This window comes from Panthera leo, chromosome C2 (genome assembly GCF_018350215.1).
Source record: "Panthera leo isolate Ple1 chromosome C2, P.leo_Ple1_pat1.1, whole genome shotgun sequence".
Classification (NCBI taxonomy): Eukaryota; Metazoa; Chordata; class Mammalia; order Carnivora; family Felidae; genus Panthera; species Panthera leo.
This window is the reverse complement of record NC_056687.1, coordinates 83,563,033-83,585,165: the sequence shown is the minus strand read 5'-3', so window position 1 is coordinate 83,585,165 and position 22,133 is coordinate 83,563,033. Positions and strand designations below refer to the sequence as shown.

The following is a 22,133-nucleotide window of genomic DNA, read 5'->3' as shown; positions in this document are numbered from 1 at the left end:
TAGAGTTTCCTCAAAAAACTAAAAATAGAAGTATCTTACAATCCAGCAATTGCACTACTAGGTATTTACCCAAAGGATACAAAAATACAGATTTGAAGGGGTACATGTACCCCAATGTTTATAGCAGCATTCTCAACAGTAGCTAAACTATGGAGGGAGCCCATATGTCCATTGGCTGATGAATGGATAAAGAAGGTGTGGTACATATTCAATGGAATATTAATGAGTCATCAAAAAGAATGAAATTTTGACATTTGCAATGACGTGGATGGAGCTAGAGTGTATTATGCTAAGCGAAATAAGTCAGTCAGAGAAAGACAAATATATGATTTCACTCATATGTGGAATTTAAGAAACAAAACAGATGAACTTATGGGAAGTGGGTAAAAAAGAGGAGAGAGGGAAACAAACCACAAAAGACTCTCAACAATAGAGAACAATCTGAGGGTTGACAGAGGGTTGCGGGTGGGGGGGATGGGCTAAATGGGTGATGGTCATTAAGGACAGCACTTGTTGGGATGAGCATTGGGTGTTGTATGTAAGGGATGAATCACTGAAGTCTACTCCTGAAACCAATATTGCACTGTTTGTTAACTAAAATTTAAATTAAAAAAAATTTTTTAATGTTTATTTATTTTTGAGAAAGAGAGAGAGACAGAGCACAAACAGGGGAGGAGCGCAGAGAGAGGGAGAAACAGAATCCGAATGAGACTCCAGGCTCTGAGCTGTCAGCACAGAGCCCGATGCGGGGCTCAAACTCATGAACCATGAGATCACAACCTGAGCCAAAGCTGGACGCTTAACCAACTGAGCCACACAGGTGCCCCAACTAAAATTTAAATTTAAAAAAAAGAAAAGAAAAAAAGAAATATAAGACCAAGTCCAATGATCACAAAGGCAGAAAATGAGACACAAAAAGAGAAGGGAAGGAACCAATGACAGGAGCAAGTGAGCAAGACTTTCAACAGTGAGCCTCCTAAAAACAGGGAAGTGTTTATATTAATCAGTTTTTTAAATTAATGCTTAAAAAATCATTGGTTTCAACATGATCACTGTATGGGTCTGCATTGTCCATGTTGCTATCATTTACAGTTCTAGAATTTATTGTGTAATTACAGAACACCTAATCAAAACAGAAGATGTCAACTAAGAACATCTTCTCCTAAGTCAGAGCCCTCAGGGCCCATTCTGTGCTAATGACAAGGGTTCCCGGAGAGTTGTCTGCCCTGCAGGCCAAATGAATCTCCTGCACCTTCCCCTGGGCTCCTGCATCAAGTCTACACTGTAGCCCAGCAGGACAACCATCTCCTCCATCTGCCCCCCCCCCCCCCCCCCCCCCCCCCCCCGCGCAACCACCTCTCTTGCTCCCCATCCAGCCCCTGCCCCAGCAGCGTGGTTCACGCAAGGCCCACATGTGGCCAGAACTCCCAGACTCTGCTCATGTTTCCTTCTTCCTGGAACAGCCCTCTGTCTTCCTGGCCAAGCCCTCACCACTTACAGAGGACAGTTCAGATTTCACCGTCTCCAGGACGTCTCCAGCCCACAATGATTCCCCTTCTCCTTGCTGTCCTGGTGCACTTTCCATTTACACACTGGCTATTTAGCCCCTTGAGGATGTGAATGAATTGACAGTCTTACAAGCGTTGTTTCATGTCTAGCAGAAACAAAAAGCAAGGTGTGATTAGACCAAAGACCACATGGTAAAATATTCTAGAAATAGACATACATTTATAGAATAATTTTAGACTGCGAAGGGGTCATAAAAACAATCTATCCCAGTTCTTCGACACATAATGAAACTGAGACCCTGAGAAAAGAAGTGACCAGCTCGAGGTTCTCCAGTAGGTTAGTTCCAGAATTGAAACACTAGGGAATCTCAGTATTTTATAACACCAGCTTCATTTTGTGTTTCATTTAATAGCCAGCAAATAGAATTTCAGATATGCACCAATACAGGCCCAAAACATCACGATCAGGGAAAAGAACAGTGAAGTCAGTGAGAGTCAGGACATCTCGATTTCCATTCTAACTTTCCAAAGCCTTAGGCCTGTAACAAATCACTTCACAGTTCTGGGCCTTTGTTCTTTCCTCTGTAAAAGATGGGGAAGAGTTGGATGGCCTTTAAGGTTCTAGCTGATTCTATCATTCTATAAACCTATCATCGTTGTCCCAGCCCTGCCTCAGAACTCCTGGGAGAGTAGGCATCTCCCACCTCTGTTCCCTGCTCCAGGCTGTTCCCCTGAGCCCAGGACATACTTGCTCCCTCCTGATCCCTTCCCTTGCTTTTCTCAAAATTCTGCTCAAACTGTGCACACTTAACATAGCCAGCGTCTGCCCCCACTCCCAACAACTAGCTAAATTAGACGTCTCTACAGCTCCTGTAAAATCTTGTGTAAATATCACTATCACCTTCTCACTCTACATTATCATAGTTTTTTTCTCATCTCATCTGTTAGGATAAGAATTTACTAAAGGCTGGGAGTGTGTCTGGTTCATGGTTCTATCTTAAGCACCTATAATTATGCATGGCTCATAGCAGGAAATCAATAATATTTGGTGAATGAATTGTATTATTTTAGAGCAGGAAACAAGATCAAGTCTGTGGTACTGATTCTGGCTGAATTTGTTAAAGAGGTAGCTTGACTGAAGGCTGGGATTGGAACCGAATATTTGAGGATGGTTAGAATATGAGAGATGTGAAAAACAGTGACATAACACTGGCCTCAGTCAAGATTTTATTTAAAAAGTTTTTTTTTAACATTTACTTATTCTTGAGATAGAGACAGAGTGTGAGTGGGGGAGGGGCAGAGACAGAGGGAGACACAGAATCCAAAGCAGGCTCCAGGCTCTGAGCTGTCATGTCAACACAGAAGCCTGACACAGGGCTTGAACCCACGAACCGTGAGATCATGACCTGAGGCAAAGTTGGCTGCTTAACCAACCAAGCCACCCAGGTGTCCCTAAGTATCTAACTCTTGATTTCAACTCAGGTCATGATCTCTCCATTTGTGAGTTATAGACTTGCATCGGGCTCTGCTCTGACAGCATGGAGGCTACTTGGGATTCTCTGTCTCCCTCTCTCTCTGTCCCCTCCGCTGCTTGTGTGTGTGCACGCACAAACACACTCTCTCTCTCTCAAAAATAAATAGATAATTAAAAAAAAAAAAAAAAAAGGAGTCAGGGCGCCTGGGTGGCTCAGTTGGTTAAGCGTCCAACTTTAGCTCAGGTCATGATCTCGTGGTTGGTGGGTTCAAGTTCCGAGTTGGGCTCTGTGCTGACAGCTCAGAGCCTGGAGCTTCCTTCAGATTCTGCATCTCCTTCTCTCTCTCTGCCCCTCTCCTGCTCATGCACTGGCACTCTTTCTCTCTCCCAAATATAAATAAACATTAAAAAAAATTTTTTTTAATTAAAAATTAAAAGAAGGAGTAAATGAGGATTAAATCATAAATAAAGCACCTAGCACCATGCCTGGCACCTGGTAGATGCTGAAGAAAGGGCCCTAGGGCCTACTCATTTGGATACTTGATCAGATTGGAAAGGAAGGAACCCTTTTGCTTCTAGTGATTATAATTACAGGCTCCTCTGTCCTATAGCTTCTGCTTTTTGTTTCTGGACTGGCTTTGTGCTGATGCATTTATCCAGATGTTTCTTCCTTCTTTGTGCAAGAAGTCACATTGCTGTCACTGCCAGGAATGGCACCCAAGAGTGTGGTCTGTTTCTGGAGGTCATGTTCACTAGACAGATTCTTCATTTGGCTGATGAAGTCACACTTGAAATTCTCATATCAGAGCTCTTACCTACACAACGTCCATGCAACAAAATGATAGAGTTTTTTAAACAAAATGGAAGTGACACCTTCTAGTCTCCCTGTGCAGAATAAATGAGATGAAGCTCCTAGCACAGCACGCGGCTCAGGGTAAGCTTTCACTCATTACTAACTGGTGCCATCAACTGTTTGTTGCTCAAAGATAAGAGGAAAATACCTGAGGTTAGAGCTTCAGACAGGGAAATGGCATACCTCCCTTTAAGTGTTAGAGAGGGTCCTTAAAAAGTTGTGCATAAATTTTTTACCTTTATTTTCTGAAAGGAAAAAAAAAATTAGAAGGAACCAAAATATAGTTTTCCTCACTTTAAAACTGTGTGAGAGAGCAGCCTCTGAGCTAGTGATATCTAGTGTGGTCTCATCCCGCCATCTAGTGGACAATTACGGAAAACACAAACTTAGAGGAAAGTAACCTAGTCATGATGTTTCAATTAATTCACTGAAAATGTGTTTTCTAATTTTTTTTTATGTTCATTTATTTCGGGGAGAGACACAGAGCGCGAGTGGGGGAGGGGAATAGAGAGGGGGGAGACACAGAATCTTAAACAGTCTCCAAGCTCTGAGCTGTCAGCACAGACCCCAACACAGGGCTTGAACTCACGAACCAAGAGATCAGGACCTGAGCTGAAGTCGGACGCTTAACTGACTGAGCCACCCAGGTGCCCCTGAAAATGATCAAGATAATTTAAATTTCCTATCATATTCACTAGTTAAGAGATTTTATTCAATTAGTTAAAGCAAATCGACAGTGTTAGTACTTAAAACATTAAGCCCAAACACTGAATTTCCCGTTGCACAGTGATGAAACAGGTCTGCCTCAGAAACAGAGAATGCTCCCCAGGTCTTACCAGCATGAATTTTCATGCCCCACCATTCTCATTCATCTGGTCCTTCTCTAGCAGCACACTTGGTGTTTATTCTGGCGTGAGGACTGTGAGTTCCACCAGAGACCAGGGTTATGTCTTCCCTACGGACTGCTGGACAGACACTGGCCAGGATCAGAGTCACTCTGTTCATTTTTCAAGAATGCCACTATCCTTTGCAACCAGGATAAATGCTTGGCAAGGGCCCATGTTCTTGGTTTGTGTGTGTGCATGTGCGTGTGCGTGCGTGTGTATGTGTGTGTGTGTCTGAGTGTGTTTTTCCTCTCCTTTTATTACTAAGGCTGTTCATGACAAACATAACCAGCTTCCTCCCCTGGGTGTTTATGAGTATTTCCTTTTTGTCTAGGATGAAAACAATAGCAGCCTCATCTCCCCCAAAACTCAGTAATGACAGCACACCTGAAGTATCCAGAGTGGTCCTGAGACCCTCTAGTGTGGTTGTAATTATCACTAATAATAATCACAGCATGTGCTATTTTTGAATTCCCAGGTGCTCTATGTTATATGCATTTTTGCTAATCCTCACCCCAACCCTGCAAATAGGTAGTATCACCCCCCCCATCTTAGAGATAAACTGATGCTCAGAGAAGTTAAGTGGCTTTCCCGAGATCACACAGCTAGTGAGTGAGTGGCAAAGTCAGAACTGCACTCGGTCTCACTGACTCCAAAGCCCCTGCTCCTGCCACTGGGCAGAGGGGTCTTTCCTTTATTCACTCATATGACCTGCCAGACCCTGAGCCCAAAATTCTCGGGTCTCCATAGTGCTGTCACCGCTATAGTACCTAAGACCCCTAGGAGCCCATGGCCAGTGGATCCAGGAGGAAGGGATTAAATATGCAAATGACAAAGATTTGGCAAAACTCATCCTTTGAGCTGCACTTTCGGCCCCCACATTTCCAGCTTTGACTGAAGGACGTTCTCCTTCAGTCAAAGGAAGGCTTGCGGGTCCTGAGAATTCTGAGCTCCTTCCAGGAGCCGCGGGGGATGCTGGGTGAATAGGGTATAGTCACTGCTGCCAAGGGCCCCAGGGCCCAAGGGGGAGATGAGTGAGGGCTCACCCAGAGCAGCTGCGGGCTGTGTCAGAAGAAACTCTCCCTCGAAGGGTCTTGTTGTGAGGGGATTGTTGTGACCCCACCACCTCCACAGCCCCTCTCCTCCTCTGTGTCCCAGAATAGAATGGGATAGAATAGAACACAATAGAATAAAGTAGAATAGAATAAGAGCATAGAATAGATCAGATGAGGATATCATACCTGTAAGGGTAATATTGTTCCACAAACAGTTTTCCTTTTAGAAATGTAGTCTGTGTGGACGCGATGTTGGCATCTCTAAGGAGTATGGAAAACTCTGGACTAAACTGAGGGTGTCCTCCACCCTCACCTGGGGTACCCTGTGTGCTGACAGTCCCCAGCAGGGAGGGGGTATCTGGATATTGTCAGCGCTGGGAGGGTCGATTCTCTTTCCAGGCTCAGACAGATCCTTCCTGGAGACAGGAAATGGCCCAGACGACCCTGAAATAATGCAGTCAATGTGTGGCCAAGTGTGTGAGAGGTCCTCTGTGCCAGCCCTGCGCCAGGCTGAAGACCCCGTCCCCCTGCGGCAGGGCCCCCAGGAGGGAGAGGAAAGCAGCCACCAGTGACTGGTCATCACTTTACCCCAGGTGCCACTTACTGTGGAATGGCTGGAACTGGCTGTCAGGTCTCCCAGTTCCCACATTGTCCCCCAGCCCTGCCAGCCCCAGGCCCTGAGTGCTCCATGGCTGCCAGAGGCCTCAGAGCCTGGCCTCACCCCTGACCTCCCAGTGGGTGGCTCTTGGGTCCCTGGCCACTACCCTTCACCCCACCCCAGCCCTGCCGGCCTGACTTTGTCTGGGACACTGAGGCCACAGCCCCTGGAGACTCAACCCTTCTGTTCCCATGGTAGGTGGTCAAGGGCAAGTCTTCTCCATTCCTCCCTTACAGCCTTTCAGCAAGACTGCCATTCCTTGTCCTCACTGCCTGCTCTGGGCATAAGGGGATCGTGTTGAATGACCACCCTAAAGAGGAGTCTCTGGGCGTTACTGCAGATGTCCCTGAGTCACATCCGGAGGAAGGCAGTGGAAGCCAGTTTCCCTGAGCCAGTTTCTCCGCTGCCCTCCACATTTCACTCCATATATTGTAATCTCTTGCTGTAAGTTCCCTAAATCTTCATAGCTTAAAACAACAAACATTTATTATCTTATGGTTTCTGCGAGTGGCTCAGCTAAGTGGTTCTAGGTGTGTCTTTCCTGAGAGTCCAGTAAAGCCAGTGTCTGGGGCTGTGGTCATCTGAAGACTTAAGGGCTGGAGGATCCACTTCCTGGACAGATCAGTTCAGCATGGCTACAGACAGGACGCCTCATCCAACTCTTGATTTTGACTCAGGTCACACTCTCACAGTTGGTGAGATCAAGCCTCACGTCACTCTGACAGCACAGAGCCTGCCACATTCTCTCTCTCTCTCTCTCTCTCTCTGCCCCTCCCCAGCTCATGCTCTCACTCTCAAAATAAATAAACTTAAAAAAAAAAAAAGGAATGAAGGAGGAGCCAAGAAGACAGAACAGCATAGAAGTTTTTTGTGTGTCTCAGGTCCATGAAATACAGCCAGACCAACACTAAGCCATCCTGAACACCTAGAAAACTGATCTGAGGATTAACACAACAATCTGCATACCCTGAACCACAGAATTCAGCAGGAACATGGCGCGGAGAGGTGAATTTGAGGAGAAAGAAGCCGCGGAGGGCAGAGAGGTGCTTTGCGTGCAGAGAGAGGACAGAGACAGTGAGGAGAATATGGGAAAAGCACCCCTCCCCAAAAGCAGCTGGAGAGAAAGTGGAAGCAGCCTCAGGGACTGAACTAAAAAGGGAGAAAGGAGAAAGGAGAGGGTTTAAATTCCATTAAGACCATAAACAAGGGGAGCGCAAAGGCTGCAACTCTGCAGCTCCATACCTGGCGGTGCTCTGGTGGGAAGGGTGAATCCCCAGGAGCAGAGTGGGGTCTGGGGTTCTTCAGGCCACGCGGGGAGAGATGGTTCCCCTACTGGGAGGACACCTGGTAGAGGCCGTGTGGGTCCCCCAAAGGCAAGGCCCCAGTTGACCCAGGAGAAAACCACATTCACTGGTGCTGGAACAAGGTCATTAAGGGTGAAGCCTGGTGCCAGATGCGTGTTGTGATTTTCCATAATCCCTGAAACGCTGCTGCTACACTATCTCGTGAATTTTTTCTGGGCGGAGCTGGCACCCAGCCACAGTCTGTGGGCATCGGCAGCAGCACAAACCCACAAATGTTCCTGGGTGCGGCTGGCACCTGGCCATTGCTCGGTGAGACTCTCCTGCAGAGGGGCAGAACGGGTCAAAGCCGCAGTCCCTCAGAAGTAAAGGGTTGGGAAAAACAGCCGCATCTGAGACAAAACTCAGGAGGGAGGAGCTCTCTGGGGCTTGGTCACGGACTGTGTAAAAGCGGGGAGTGGACAGAAGCTGGAGACAAAGAACAGGTGCGCGACTGCTGATCCAGGAGAAGAGTTTCCATACTAGAGACCGGTAGCTGAGCGACACCATTTTCACCGCTCCCACGCATGAGCAAACGCACCTACAAGCACCACAAGAATCCACCCCAGTAAGCTAAGCAGAGCCATCTAGCGGAGAACGGAGCAGTTACACTAAGCCCTGCCCAACTGGGCCAACCTCACTCTTCAGGAACACAAGTCTCTCAACCTGATTAGTTTATGGACTATAAAGCACTTCATAGTTTGACTTCTAGGGGAAAACGAAGTAATTTCAGTCGTATTTCAGTCTGTTCGCTGGTCCATCTATTAAATTTTCTTTTTTTTCTTTTTCCTTTTTTCTCTTTTTCATTTATTTTCTTTTTCTTGAATACAGAAAGAGAAAAATTCATTTTTATTTTCAGTTTTTATTAAAAATATTTTCTTTAATTTTTTCTACTATATTTTTTACTTTCCTGCAAATTTTTTCAAATTCTATTTTATTTCCATCACTTCATTTTAGTCTACTTCAGTGTATTCATTTTTTTCAAATTTTCAAACGATTTCCTTTTTTTTTCTTTCCCCTTTTTTCTCTAATCTATCAGGCCCCTTTCAACACCCAGACCAAAACACACCTAGGATTTAGCATCATTTATTTGAATGTGTGTGTATTTGTTTTTAATTTTTAAATTTTAATATATTTTTAATTTTAATTTTTTTCCTCATTAATTCCTTTTCTCCCTTAAAAATGATGAAACAAAGGAACTCACCCCAAAAGAAAGAGCAGGAAGAAATGACAACCAAGGACTTAATCAACACAGATACAAGCAAGATGTCTGAACCAGAATTTATAATCATGATAATAAGAATACTAGCTGGAGTCAAAAATAGAGTAGAATCCCTTTCTGTGGAGATAAAAGAAGTAAAATCTAGTCAGGATGAAATAAAAAATGCTATAACTGAGCTGCAATCTCGAATGGAGGCCACGGCGGCAAGGATGGATGAGAAAGAACAGAGAATCAGCGATATAGAGGATAAACTTACGGGGAATAATGCAGCAGAAAAAAAGAGGGAGATTAAGGCAAAAGAGCACAATTTAAGAATTAGAGAAATTAGTGTCTCATTAAAAAGGAATAACATCAGAATCATAGGGGTCCCAGAAGAGGAAGAGAGAGAAATAGGGGTAGAAGGGTTATGTGAGCAAATCATAGCGGAAAACTTTCCTAACCTGGGGAAAGACACAGACATCAAAATTCAAGAAGCATAGAGGACTCCCATTAGATTCAACAAAAACCGACCATCAACAAGGCATATCATAGTGAAATTCACAAAATACTCAGGCAAGGAAAGAATCATGAAAGCAGGAAGGGAAAAAAGTCCTTAACCTACAAGGGAAGACAGATCAGGTTTGCAGCGGACCTATCCACAGAAACTTGGCAGGCCAGAAAGGAGAGGTGGGATATATTCAGTGTGCTGAATAAGAAAAATATGCAGCCAATAATTCTTTATCCAGCAAGGCTGTCATTCAAAATAGGAGAGATAAAAAGTTTGCCAAGCAAAAATTAAAGGAGTTTGTGACCACTAAACCAGCCCTGCAAGAAATTTTAAGGGGGACTCTCTGAAGGGAGAAAAGGTGAAAAAAACAACATAAATAAAGACCAAAAGTAACAAAGACTAGAAAGGACCAGAGAACACCACCAGAAACTCCAAATCTACAAGCAACATAATGGCAATAAATTCATCACTTTCATTACTCCTCTAAACGTCAATGGACTAAATGCTCCAATCAAAAGACATAGGGTAACAGAATGGATAAGAAAACAAGATCCATCTATACACTGTTTACAAGAGACCCACTTTAGACCTAAAGACACCTTCAGATTAAAAGTAAGAGGATGGAAAACCATCTATCATGCTAATGGTCAACAAAAGAAAGCTGGAGTAGCCATACTCGTCAGACAATCTAGACTTTAAAATAAAGTACTTTCTGTAACAAGAGATGCAGAAGGGCATTATATCATAATCAAGGGGTCTATCCACCAAGAAGACCTAATAATTGTAAACATTTATGTGCCAAATATGAAAGCACCCAAATATATAAATCAATTAATCACAAACATAAAGAAACTCATTGATATTAATACCATAAGAGTAGGGGACTTCAACACCCCACTCACAACAATGGACAGATCATCTAAACAAAAACTCAACAAGGAAACAATGGCTTTGAATGACACACTGGACCAGATGGACTTAACAGATATAGTCAGAACATTTCATTCTGAAGCAGCAGAATATACATTCTTCTCCAGTGCACATGGAATGTTCTCCAGAATAGACTATATACTGGGACACAAATCAGCCCTAAGTAAGTACAAAAAGATCGAGATCATACCGTTCATACTTTCAGACCACAACACTATAAAACTCGAAATCAACCACAAGAAAAAATTTGGAAAGGTAACAAATACTTGGAGACTGAAGAACATCCTACTAAAGAATGAATGGGCTAACCAAGAAGTTAAAGAGGAAATTAAAAAGTATATGGAAGTCAAAGAAAATGATAACACCACAACCCAAAACCTCTGGAATGCAGCAAAGGCAGTCATAAGAGGAAAGTATATAGCAATCCAGGCCTTCCTAAAGAAGGAAGAAAGATCTCAGATACACAACCTTATGCCTTAAGGAGCTGGAAAAAGAACAGCAAATAAAACCCAAAACCAGCAGAAGACAGGAAATAATAAAGATTAGAGCAGAAATTAATGCTATCTAAACCAAAAAACAGTAGAACAGATCAATGAAACCAGAAGCTGGTTCTTTGAAAGAATTAATGAAATTGATAAGCCACTAGCCAGTTTGATCAAAAAGAAAATGGATCCATATAATAAAATGAAGAATGAAAGAGGAGAGATCACAACCAACACAGCAGAAATAAAAACAATAATAGGAGAATATTGTGAGCAATTATATGCCAATAAAATGGGCAATCTTGAAGAAATGGACAAATTCCTAGAAACATATACACTACCAAAACTGAAACAGAAAGAAATAGAAAAGTTGAACAGGCCCAGAACCAGTAAGGAAATCAAATTAGTAATCAAAAATCTCCCAAAAAACAAGAGTCCAGGGCCAGATGGCTTTTCAGGGGAATTCTACCAAACATTTAAGGAAGAGTTAACACCTATTCTCTTGAAACTGTTCCAAAAAATAGAAATGGAAGGAAAACTTCCAAACTCTTTCTATGATGCCAGCATTACCTTGATTCCAAAACCAGACAGAGACCCCACTAAAAAGGAGAACTATAGACCAATTTCCCTGGTGAACATGAATGCAAAAATCCTCAACAAGATATTAGCCAACCGGCTCCAACAATACATTAAAAAATTTATTCTCCACAACCAAGTGGGATTTATACCTGGGATGCAGGACTGGTTCAATATCCACAAAACAATTTAACATGATTCATCACATCAATAAAAGAAAGGACAAGAACCATATCATCCTCTCAATAGATGCAGAGAAAGCATTTGACAAAATACAGCATCCTTTCTTGATAAAAACCCTCAAGATAGTAGGGATAGAAGGATCATACCTCGAGATCATAAAAGCCAAATATGAAAGACCCAACACTAATATCATCCTCAATGGGGAAAAACTGAGAGCTTTCCCCCTAACGTCAGGAACAAGACAGGGATGTCCACTCTTGGCACTGTTATTCAACATAGTATTGGAAGTCTTAGCCTCTGCAATCAGACAACACAAAGAAATAAAAGGCATCCAAATCGCCCAGGAGGAGGTCCAACTTTCACTCTTCACAGACGACATGATATTCTATATGGAAAACCCAAAAGATTCCACCAAAAAAGTGCTAGAACTGATTCATGAATTCTGCAAACTGACAGGATATAAAATCAATGCACAGAAATCGGTTGCATTCCTATACACCAAGAATGAAGCAACAGAAAGAGAAATCAAGGAACTGATCCCATTTACAATTGTACCAAAAACCATAAAATACCTAGGAATAAATCTAACCAAAGAGGTGAAAAATCTGTACACTGAAAACTACAGAAAGCTTATGAAAGAAATTGAAGACGACACAAAAAAATGGAAAAAGATTCCATGTTCCTGGATAGGAAGAACAAATATTGTTAAAATGTCAACACTACCCAAAGCAATCTACATATTCATTGCAATCCCTATCAATATAACACCAGCATTCTTCACAGAGCTAGAACAAATAATCCTAAAATTTGTATGGAACCAGAAAAGACCCCAAATAGCCAAAGCAATCTTGGAAAAAAAAAAAAAAAAAAAACCAAAAGGGAGGCATCACAATCCCAGACTTCAAGCTATACTACAAAGCTGTAATCATCAAGACAGTATGGTACTGGCACAAAAACAGACACTCAGATCAATGGAACAGAATAGAGAACCCAGAAATGGACCCACAAACGTATGGCAACTAATCTTTGACAAAGCAGGAAAGAATATCCATTTCTCTTCAGCAAGTGGTGCTAGAAAACTGGACAACGACATGCAGAAGAATGAACCTGGACCACTTCCTTACACCATACACAAAAATAAACTCAAAATGGATGAAAGACCTCAATGTAAGACAGGAAGCCATCAAAATCCTCGAGGAGAAAGCAGGCAAAAACCTCTTTGACCTTGGCCATGGCAACTTCTTATTCAACACGTCTCCGGAGGCAAGGGAAACAAAAGCAAAAATGAACTGCTGGGACCTCATCAAAATAAAAAGCTTCTGCACAGTGAAGGAAAACAATCAACAAAACTAAAAGGCAACAGACAGAATGGGAAAAGATATTTGCAAACGACATATCAGATAAAGGGTTAGTATCCAAAATCTTATAAAGAACACATCCAACTCAACACCCCAAAAAACAAGTAATCCAGTGAAAAAATGGCACCAGACATGAATAGACACTTCTCCAAAGAAGACATCCAGATGGCCAACCGACACATGAAAAAATGCTCAACATTGCTCATCATCAGGGAAATACAAATCAAAACCACAATGAGATACCACCTCACACCTGTCAGAATGGCTAACATTAACGACTCAGGCAGCAACAGATGTTAGTGAGGATGCGGAGAGAAAGGATCTCTTTTGCATTGCTGGTGGGAATGCAAGCTGGTGCAGCCACTCTGGAAAACGCTGTGGAGGTTCCTCAAAAAATTAAAACTAGAACTGCCCTATGACCCAGCAATTGCACTACTAGGTATTTATCCAAGGGATACAGTATGCTGTTTTGAAGGGACACATGCACCCCAATGTTTATAGCAGCACTATCAACAATAGCCAAAGTATGGAAAGAACCCAAATGTCCACCAATGGATGAATGAATAAAGATGTTGTATATATATAAAATGGAGTATGACTCGGCAATCAAAAAGAATTAAATTTTGCCATTTGCAACTACGTGGATGGAACTAGAGGGTTTTATGCTAAGTGAAATTAGTCAGAGAAAGGCAAATATCATACGACTTCACTCATATGAGGACTTTAAGACACAGAACAGATGGACATAAGGGAAGGGAAACAAAAATAATATAATACATATAGAATGTATGGAATGTCAAGAGAAGATAAACATATGGAGCCAAAAGTAGAATAGTGGTTGCTTAGGGCTGGGGTAGAACAGGGACTGACTGCAAAGAGGCATGAAGTTTCTTTTAGGGTGATGAAAATATTCAACAATCAGATTTTGGTGATGTTTGCACAGCTCTGTAGATGAACTAAAACCCACTGGATTGTACACTTACATCTGGTGAATTTTGTCCCATGTAATATCTCAACAAAGCTGGGTTTTTTTTTTATACAAGTTGTATGACTCAATTTATATAAAGTTCTAGAAAATGCAAACTGATCTTCACTGACAGAAAGCAGATCACTGGCTGCCTGTACAGCGTTGATGGAGAGATGGGGCTGGGTGAGAGGGAGGGAGTCCCAAGGGGCAGGAGAACCTTTGAAGGTGGATGGTTTTATTACCTTGTTTGTAATGATGGTTTCATGAAAGTATACACATGTCAAAACATCAAATAGTACACTTTTTAAAAGATTTTTTAAAAATCATCTCTACATTCAATGTAGAGCTCGAACCCACAACCGTGAGTTCACGAGTTGCACAATCCACCGACTGAGCCAGCCAGGTCCCCCCAAATAGTACACTTTAAAGATGTACAGTTTGTTGTATGCCAATTATATCTCACTAGGCTTTTCTAAGAAATGACTTCAAGATAATAATGCTATGATTTGGCACTGAAACAAAAAGTTACCGTGTACAGAAAAGCAAGGAAATAGAGCATTGGGACATAAGTTTTATATTAGGGAAATCAATATTCATTAGAGGGAGATTGACCCCAGTCCCACATTTTTCTTGCAGAGCAAAAAGCAACTGCTGTAAAACACCTACGGAAATGATGCTGTTATGCTTTAGTACTGAGAATATGTGCTAAAGATTGCCAATTTTAGGTTAAGGAATACAAGTGAAGGGCAGGGTAAACAGCCAATTCTCTGAAGACACAGAAAAGAAATTTCAAAGCAAAGAAAAGCTGGTGTGAGCAATCAGTGTGAAATTCTATCATTGAAGCATTGTAACATATTTCCTTTGTTAGAGTAGTCTAAAATAAAGAGGCATCTTACAATCAATATTGTGTTAGATTCATTGACTTCAGGAGAGAACAGGCCATGGTCGCTCTAGCAGCTCATTCTGAGGCAGGACGCCTGGCAGAGAACTAGAAGGAGAGGACAGAGACTTGGGGCTTGGCAGTTCCCATCAGACCTTTCCTTTTAAGACAATAAACCCTGGGAGTCTTTGGCTGTGCCCCATCACCACGGTGTAACTAAGGAATTCGTTATCATATTTCGCCCCCAAGTGGACACCTTTTAAAAGTGCAGTCCTTCCTCCGCAGGGAGGTCCATCAGGGCTGGAAGTCAACTTAAAAGTCATCTCCAATCCCTTGTTATTTTGTTAGAGGTGTCTGGCTTTGCACAGACCACATAGTGTGTTAGCCATAAGGATTTCTATATTTTTCAGGGTGACTCTGGAATTGTGACATACATGATCTAAATCCTCAAATCAAACAATCATGGAGTTACATGGGTCCCATGTCATCACTGCATTCAATATGGCCCCTCCTCACAAGCAGCAGTGGGCATAGCAGAACCATCACCAGCTTCAGAAACTCACAGACCTGTGTCCAGCCCTGACCCTGAGAAGTTACTCAACATCTCTGAGCCTGTTTTCACATCCATAAAGCACCAATTTACTTCACAGAGTTGGTGCAAGGGTTAAACAAGATAGTATATGTCAGAAGCTACAAATTCAAATGCCTCTGGGGCCAAGCGGGTCAGTGGAGTCTGGTAAACTAGAAAACACAGCCCCTTTCTAAAGAGAACATCCCCTGTTCTGTTCCAGACACTTGTTAAGTAGAAATATGGCCCCAGTATTGCCAATTTTTAAAAAATGTTTATTTATTTTTGAGAGAGAGAGAGAAAGCAGGTGAAGAAGGGGCAAAGAGAGAGGGGGACAGGGGATTCAAAGTGGGTTCCATGCTGACAGCAGAGGGCCTGATGCCAGGCTTGAATTCATGAACCACGAGATCATGACCTGAGCCGAAGTTGGATGCTTAACCAACTGAGCTGCCCAGGTGCCCCCCAGTGTTGCCAATTTTTAGAAATATTGCACAGTCCAAACAAAAGATATCAGTGGTTTTAATAAAAACTTCTAATGTGTGTACAGTGTCTGGGAGGTGATCAATTATGGTGGTGGTAACGGCTGTGGTGGCAACTCCTCAGGACCCGACCCCGTACATTATTTCTGCCAGGCGACAGGTTCTATGTAAGATGCTGTAGTTACAAAGGCCAGCAAAACCCAGCCTCTATGATATCCCCCCCTTGGGAGTCAGGGAGGCTGGTGACAACATTGGAACAGTATCTCCAGCTTTGGTTCCTACTGAAGATTCCAGCCACCGTCTGGGAAGACACAATCTCTAAAGTCATCTGGAAAGAATGCTTTTAGCATCTAACTTCTAAAATGTGAATTGCCACACATTTTACAGAGATTTTTAAATAGATTGTTGGTTTGCACTTAACCACTAAGGATTTTTATTTGTTTTTAAACGTGCTGAATCACAGTCCACATTAGTTTGGGCTACTGATAAGAGGTTTTCAAATATCATCTAGGCTTCTGGGGGCCACTGACTTTAAAAGTTCTTATTTCCATCCCCCTTGACCCGCCCCACCAATATCATCACCAGTGGTCTTCTTCTTACCAGGATGTCCATGCATGAGTGCTGCCATTTTTATTTATGCAGGGAATGGTAAAGATCTTAGTTATTTGAGTGGCTTTCCCCAAGCCCCACCCCCCAGGCTCCGGTAACTAGGCATTTGCGAGAGCCAGCCCAGCCCACCTTGATGTGAGTGCACAGGGCAGGATCAGAAAGACCAAGGATTTGGAGAAAGAGCATAATGTTTGCTGGATTCACAAAAACCGTGCGTTCAGCAGATCCTAGCTACTAACTGCCACCGTAAATGAAGCACAGTTGAATGTGTAAACCACAAGCTTGAGTATGTAACATTGGTGAATCTTCAGTATTTCTAAACTTGTCTTGTGACCAATCATCTTACCTGATCATATACAAAGTGCTTACAGTGGCCTTGAGACTCCTTATCAACGCTCAGAATTCACTCCAACCACACAGACCTTTTTACTGTTTCTCGAAGACACTGAGCCTCCTGCCTCGGGGACTTTGCACTGGCTGTTCCTTCTATTTGTTTTTTGTTTGTTTGTTTGTTTGTTTTTTTGTTTTTTGTTTGTTTGTTTGTTTTTTTTTTTTTTTTTTTTTGCTGTTCCTTCTATTTGGAACATGCTTCCTCCAGATATTCACAGGCATCGCAGTTTCTCTTCACCCAAATTTCTACATAACTGTCTCTATCAGAAAGTACATCTGCTAACCCTGTTTAAAGTAGCATGTGTACCCTTTACCCTGCTTTTCCAGCATTTATCACTACTTGGCGTATTTATATACTTGTTTTGTTGTGACCTTTATTCACTAGAATGGTAGCTTTTGAGAGCAGCAGCTTTGTTTTATTTGTGGATGTAGAGCCCTAGTGCCTAGAATTGTGCCTGGCATATAGTAGGTGCTCAATAAACATTTGCGGCATTGTTTCACAAAGACCAACCCCATTACTTCCTCCAACCAATGTCTATTTATGATTCAGCCAGAACAAAGCATAATGTATTGTTTTCCTCCAGGTTTCTAGGTTGAAGTTTTCTGGGAATGCAACATTCTACCAGGATGCACTTTGATCATGAAAAACCCCATCATTCCTTCCTAGACTGGTTTTGTCACTATCCCAGTCTCGTCTACTATTTCTGGCTGTGTGCCATGTTTCTGGGAAATTACACAATAGATGCTACCATTACTATACTTTTGTTGTAAAAGAATAGACTATTACCTACAAAGGTCAGTCTCATGGGTTTCTTCATGCACTCAAGATTTTTCCCTCTGGTATCTGTTGTAAGTGTTAAACCAAGGGTTTGTCAACCTCCTCTTCCCTCACCCCTTCCCTGTCTTTGTCTAGGTTTGTGCCCAGACACCTTGTATTTTTCAGATGTGGCTTGTTGTGACTTGTGACCCATGGGCAGGTGATGAAATTACCTTAATAAGTTGTGAACAGCATTTTAAGAGAAAATAGAATAGGAGCACCTGGGTGGCTCAGTCAGTTAAGCATCTGACTCTTGATTTCAGCTCAGGTCATGATCTCACAGTTTGTGAATTCAAGCTCCATATTGGGCTTTGCACTGACAGCACAGAGCCTGTTTGGGATTCTCTCTCTCCCTCTCTGTCTGCCCTTCCCCTGCTCTGTCTCTCTCTCAAAATAAATAAATAAAACTTTAAAAAAATGGAATAGATGGGCACCTCGGTGGCTCAGTAGGTTGAGCATCTGACCCTTGATCTCACAGTTCATGGGACTGAGCCCCACATCAGGCTCTGCACTAATAGTGTGGAGCCTGCTTGAGTTTCTCTCTCTCTCTCTCTCTATCTCAAAATAAATAAATAAAACTTAAAAAACAGAACAGAAAATATTGAAAATGTTTCCATTTTGAAACTGTGGGACATAGTCCAAAATGTTTTAGAACACCACTCTGGCCTATGTACATTGAAAGAAGTTTTAGTATTATTTTTCTCTTTAGTCGTCTTTAGAATATTCTAGAAGGAGGGGTTTTGGCACTCCTGGTCTCACAGTGGGCTTGTGTTAAGTTGCAGAAAATGGGCAGTTCACTCTTAAAATATCCCCACCAGCAGTACAAGTGGTGAGCACACCTATTCCTTTAATTGTATCTCTTTCATGAAGCAAATATACCTGGGTCACTGAAAATGGCAAAAATTCTTTGCGTGAACACTCCATTCAAACTCTTGCATTAACAGACTTGATCAACCCTAGCATGGCTGCCTAAGAACTCTAGCATGGCTGCCTAAGAACACATGCCCTCCTTTTGTGTATCTGTCTGGAAAAGGTCAAGACTGTCAAAAGAATTTGCCATCTGTTCTAACCAATACCTGATGATAGGCCCCTAACCTCCCTTTCTTAGGGCATTTACTAAAAAGGGCTTAGGATTGTAAACCCTTCCTCTGTACCTTTGAGAGATATATGTATGTATCTCTTATGGCCCAGGATGTCTTTCTCAAGGACCTGAAAGTCATCCTTTGAATGTAACAATCTGGAAGTACAGGGCCCCTGGCTGCCAGTCTCTGTGGGAGGATACAACCCTAAGTTCAACACTACCAGCCAGCAGACAGCTGGAATAATCACATTTACTGACCAGTGTTTTGTAATTTTTCACATCCCGGCCTTTACTTCGGTGCCCACCAGCTCCCCATCCCCTCCCCTTCTCAATTTTCCCTTTAAAGCACCTAGTCAGCTGTGCACAAATCAGAATGGGGCTCAGCTCTTTTCTCTACTGTCAGTAGTTACTGGATAAAATCTGTTTTTTCCATTTTAACTATGTCCAGCTTTATTGTTGACAGCATGTACACCCACACCACCCACACGTGAACAAACACACACACACACACACACACACACACACACACACACCCCTCCTATGGATAACACTGCTTTTCAAGGACAGCTGAATCTTATCCTCATTATCCAGAGCATTGCTCCTAGTTGTGCTTATTTCCCTATATCATCTCTCAGTCATCAGTAAAGTCTTATTCAGCTGTTCCAGCCTGGTCTGCAATGTCCTTTGGGAAATTCAGAGCCATGTATAGGACTCTTTCCTTATAGGGACAACAGTTGGGACTATGAGATCCAACTCTCTGTCTCCGCGGAGAGTTTCTCCCTCCACTGCCAAACTTGGAGGATCCGGGTTAGTTTTACTAAGGGAAAAGGGAAGTTTCCTTACCCACAAAACTTCTTAAAGAATATGTAGCCAGGAAGTCTCATATCTTCTTTTGCTCTTTGTCCAAACTTCAGAAATCAGGAGACCCTTAGAGATGCTTTGGTGCTGGGATAGCTAGAGGACAACACAAGAAGGGTAATGAGGGTTCTATGCTTGGAGACCCCAAGGGAGACAGCACGTTGGGGACCCAGATGGATGACTGGATGGGGCAGGCATGGGTGTCCAGGTAGCCTGCCATGCAGGAACCAAAACAAAGAAGCCATCTAAGCATGCAAGAAGAAAAGGAAAATCCCTAGGTGTTCAAAAAAACATGGAAGTGAAAACCAGAGTGACTGGCAATCAGGCAGGCTGATACTGGGCAGCTTGGGAGTGGGTGGGACCTAACCCAAATCAGTTCCCAGCACCAAGGGGACAGACAATGAGACATGAGCCCATAGAAGGCAGGGGAGAATAGAGATCCTATATGAAGGCCACATCTCCAGTGAAAAGGAGGCTGGTCCAGAGGATGCCACACACCAGCAGGGAGCACCAAAAGCAGGAAAAGAGCCAAGGAGAGTTGGGCAGATGCCAGGCCCTGGCCAGGATGCCCAGGCATCAGATTGCCACTTACTTAGACGCAGCAGGGGAACTGGAGGGATCAGCAGTGAATGTAAGGTCAAAACTCCATTTTGACCCACAGCTGGTGCACTGGTTGTCAGATCTATTGCCCAGGATTAACTCTAGAACACTTCCCACCGGTGAAATGGGGCTATGCTTCCCAAGGTTTTCCACCCAGAGTCCCTGGAGCAGATGAGCCAGAACCTCTATTTCTTGGGAGGCCCAGGAGGAATGGTGTAAAGCTATTCATGTGACCCCACATTTCTTTAAAACTTCAGATTCTCCATTTCAGTGGCATAGGATCTTTGTATTGTAATGCAAAACAAACTAAATTGATGACAAATTCTCCAGTGGCCGAAAAGTACAGCTCACTGTCTCTTATGCCAAGTTCCCTGTGCCCTGATTTGAGACACACAGGTTGGTTAAGGCTTCAGAAACAACACAGTGACACTGGTGAAGACAGGGTTAAGAGTCAGAAATCAGAAGCCTAGAAGGTGGCTTTTGTAAGAAGGGATAAGGCAGGCAAAATGAGAGTCATAGTTTGCAAGTGCGTTGGTAAAAAGCATGCTCAGAGGCAACGAGACTTTAAGGAGGTAAAAGCTATCTAATTTTTGCCATTCCATAGACCACCTCTGATCAATTCTATCCTATGATTTTATTGAAACCCTCTTGAACCAACTGAAATGTTTTAAATTTCCACCTCATAAATTAATTTGTATTCAGATATCACTAACTCATATCAGCCAAAACAAGCAAAAAAAAAAAAAATTCACCTAGTGATTGTATATAACATAATCTTATCCATTCCACACACATTATTGAATAAATACAAACTTTATTTGTATACTTACGTATAAACAATATCCTTAGTTTGATCATTTAAAAAAATACAGATTCATATAACCAAAATGCTTGAAGGACTTAGCCAACTAAGTGTTGACTATTTTTACCTATAAATATGAATATTCAGCCTGCCAAAACTGGTTTTGCAATAGCCATACTTGAGATATTTGTGGATTTCCATGAAGATTGACTCTTCAGATTATGAGATCCAATACAACACTCAAATCAAATATTAAAGGAAAAAATGATCTTTCAACCCCAAGTTAGGACCTTATATAGGAAATTCCAGTGGTATTTGCCCACTCTGAAAATTCTAATGAGTACTTTTCTTTTTCAAAATCAAGTAGGATATATAAATAACAACAGTACCTCAAGTGCTTTTATAAATAGCAAAGCTATACTTTCACAGCTATAAGCAAATGATATTTGTATTTCCCTGAGAAATGGTATGAGTTCAAGGGCAAAATGTGAGTGTGTGAGTGTGTGTGTGTTTCCTGAAGTCATTGATTGCAAGATGTGGGGAAGACTAAGAAGAGAACATGTATCTGTTGATGTTCAGGTGAGATCAGCTCCCTGCCCATTTCAGATCAGCTGTGGGAACTAGGGTCCCTTAACCTCTCCTACAGTTTCCATCCCATCAGAGCCTCTGGGCCTCATTCTCTTTAAGTGCAGTAAAATAGAAGACCCTGCCAAGCAGCTCAGAGGCACCCCCACCCCCAACAAGTGGGTCTGGCTGCCAGTCCTGCTCTCATTTGTGCCTTTCTTCTCCTGGAGGCCACTCCCTGAAACCTCTGTTCCTTATTCTTCCCTTACCCTTCTCTAGAATGCAGTCATGCTCACAAACTCTAGGGACCATGATATCATTTTCTAGACCTGTATCCTTAAACCTGACCTTTTCTTCCTCCTCCTACTTCATCCTTTTCCTCCCAGACAGGGATGCTCTGTCCATTCACATGACCTGCTTCAAGATCCAGTGTGCTATGCCAAGATGTTCCACATACCCTTCCTCAGTCCTAGGGCCCTTTGCCTCTTACTCATCTGGTGCCAATTTG

The 22,133-nt window shown here is 42.6% G+C and overlaps 1 protein-coding gene across 1 annotated transcript in view; it reads right to left on the bottom strand.

Annotated features, from left to right (window-relative positions):
- The window catches only part of KLHL6 (kelch like family member 6), a 95,613-nt gene that overhangs the window by 15,405 nt on the left and 58,075 nt on the right, over positions 1 to 22,133 (bottom strand). Inside the window, exon 8 of the transcript XR_006207087.1 lies at positions 19,645 to 19,755. The gene's annotated coding sequence lies outside the window, so the exon portion shown is untranslated. The remainder of the gene's footprint in view (positions 1 to 19,644; positions 19,756 to 22,133) is intronic.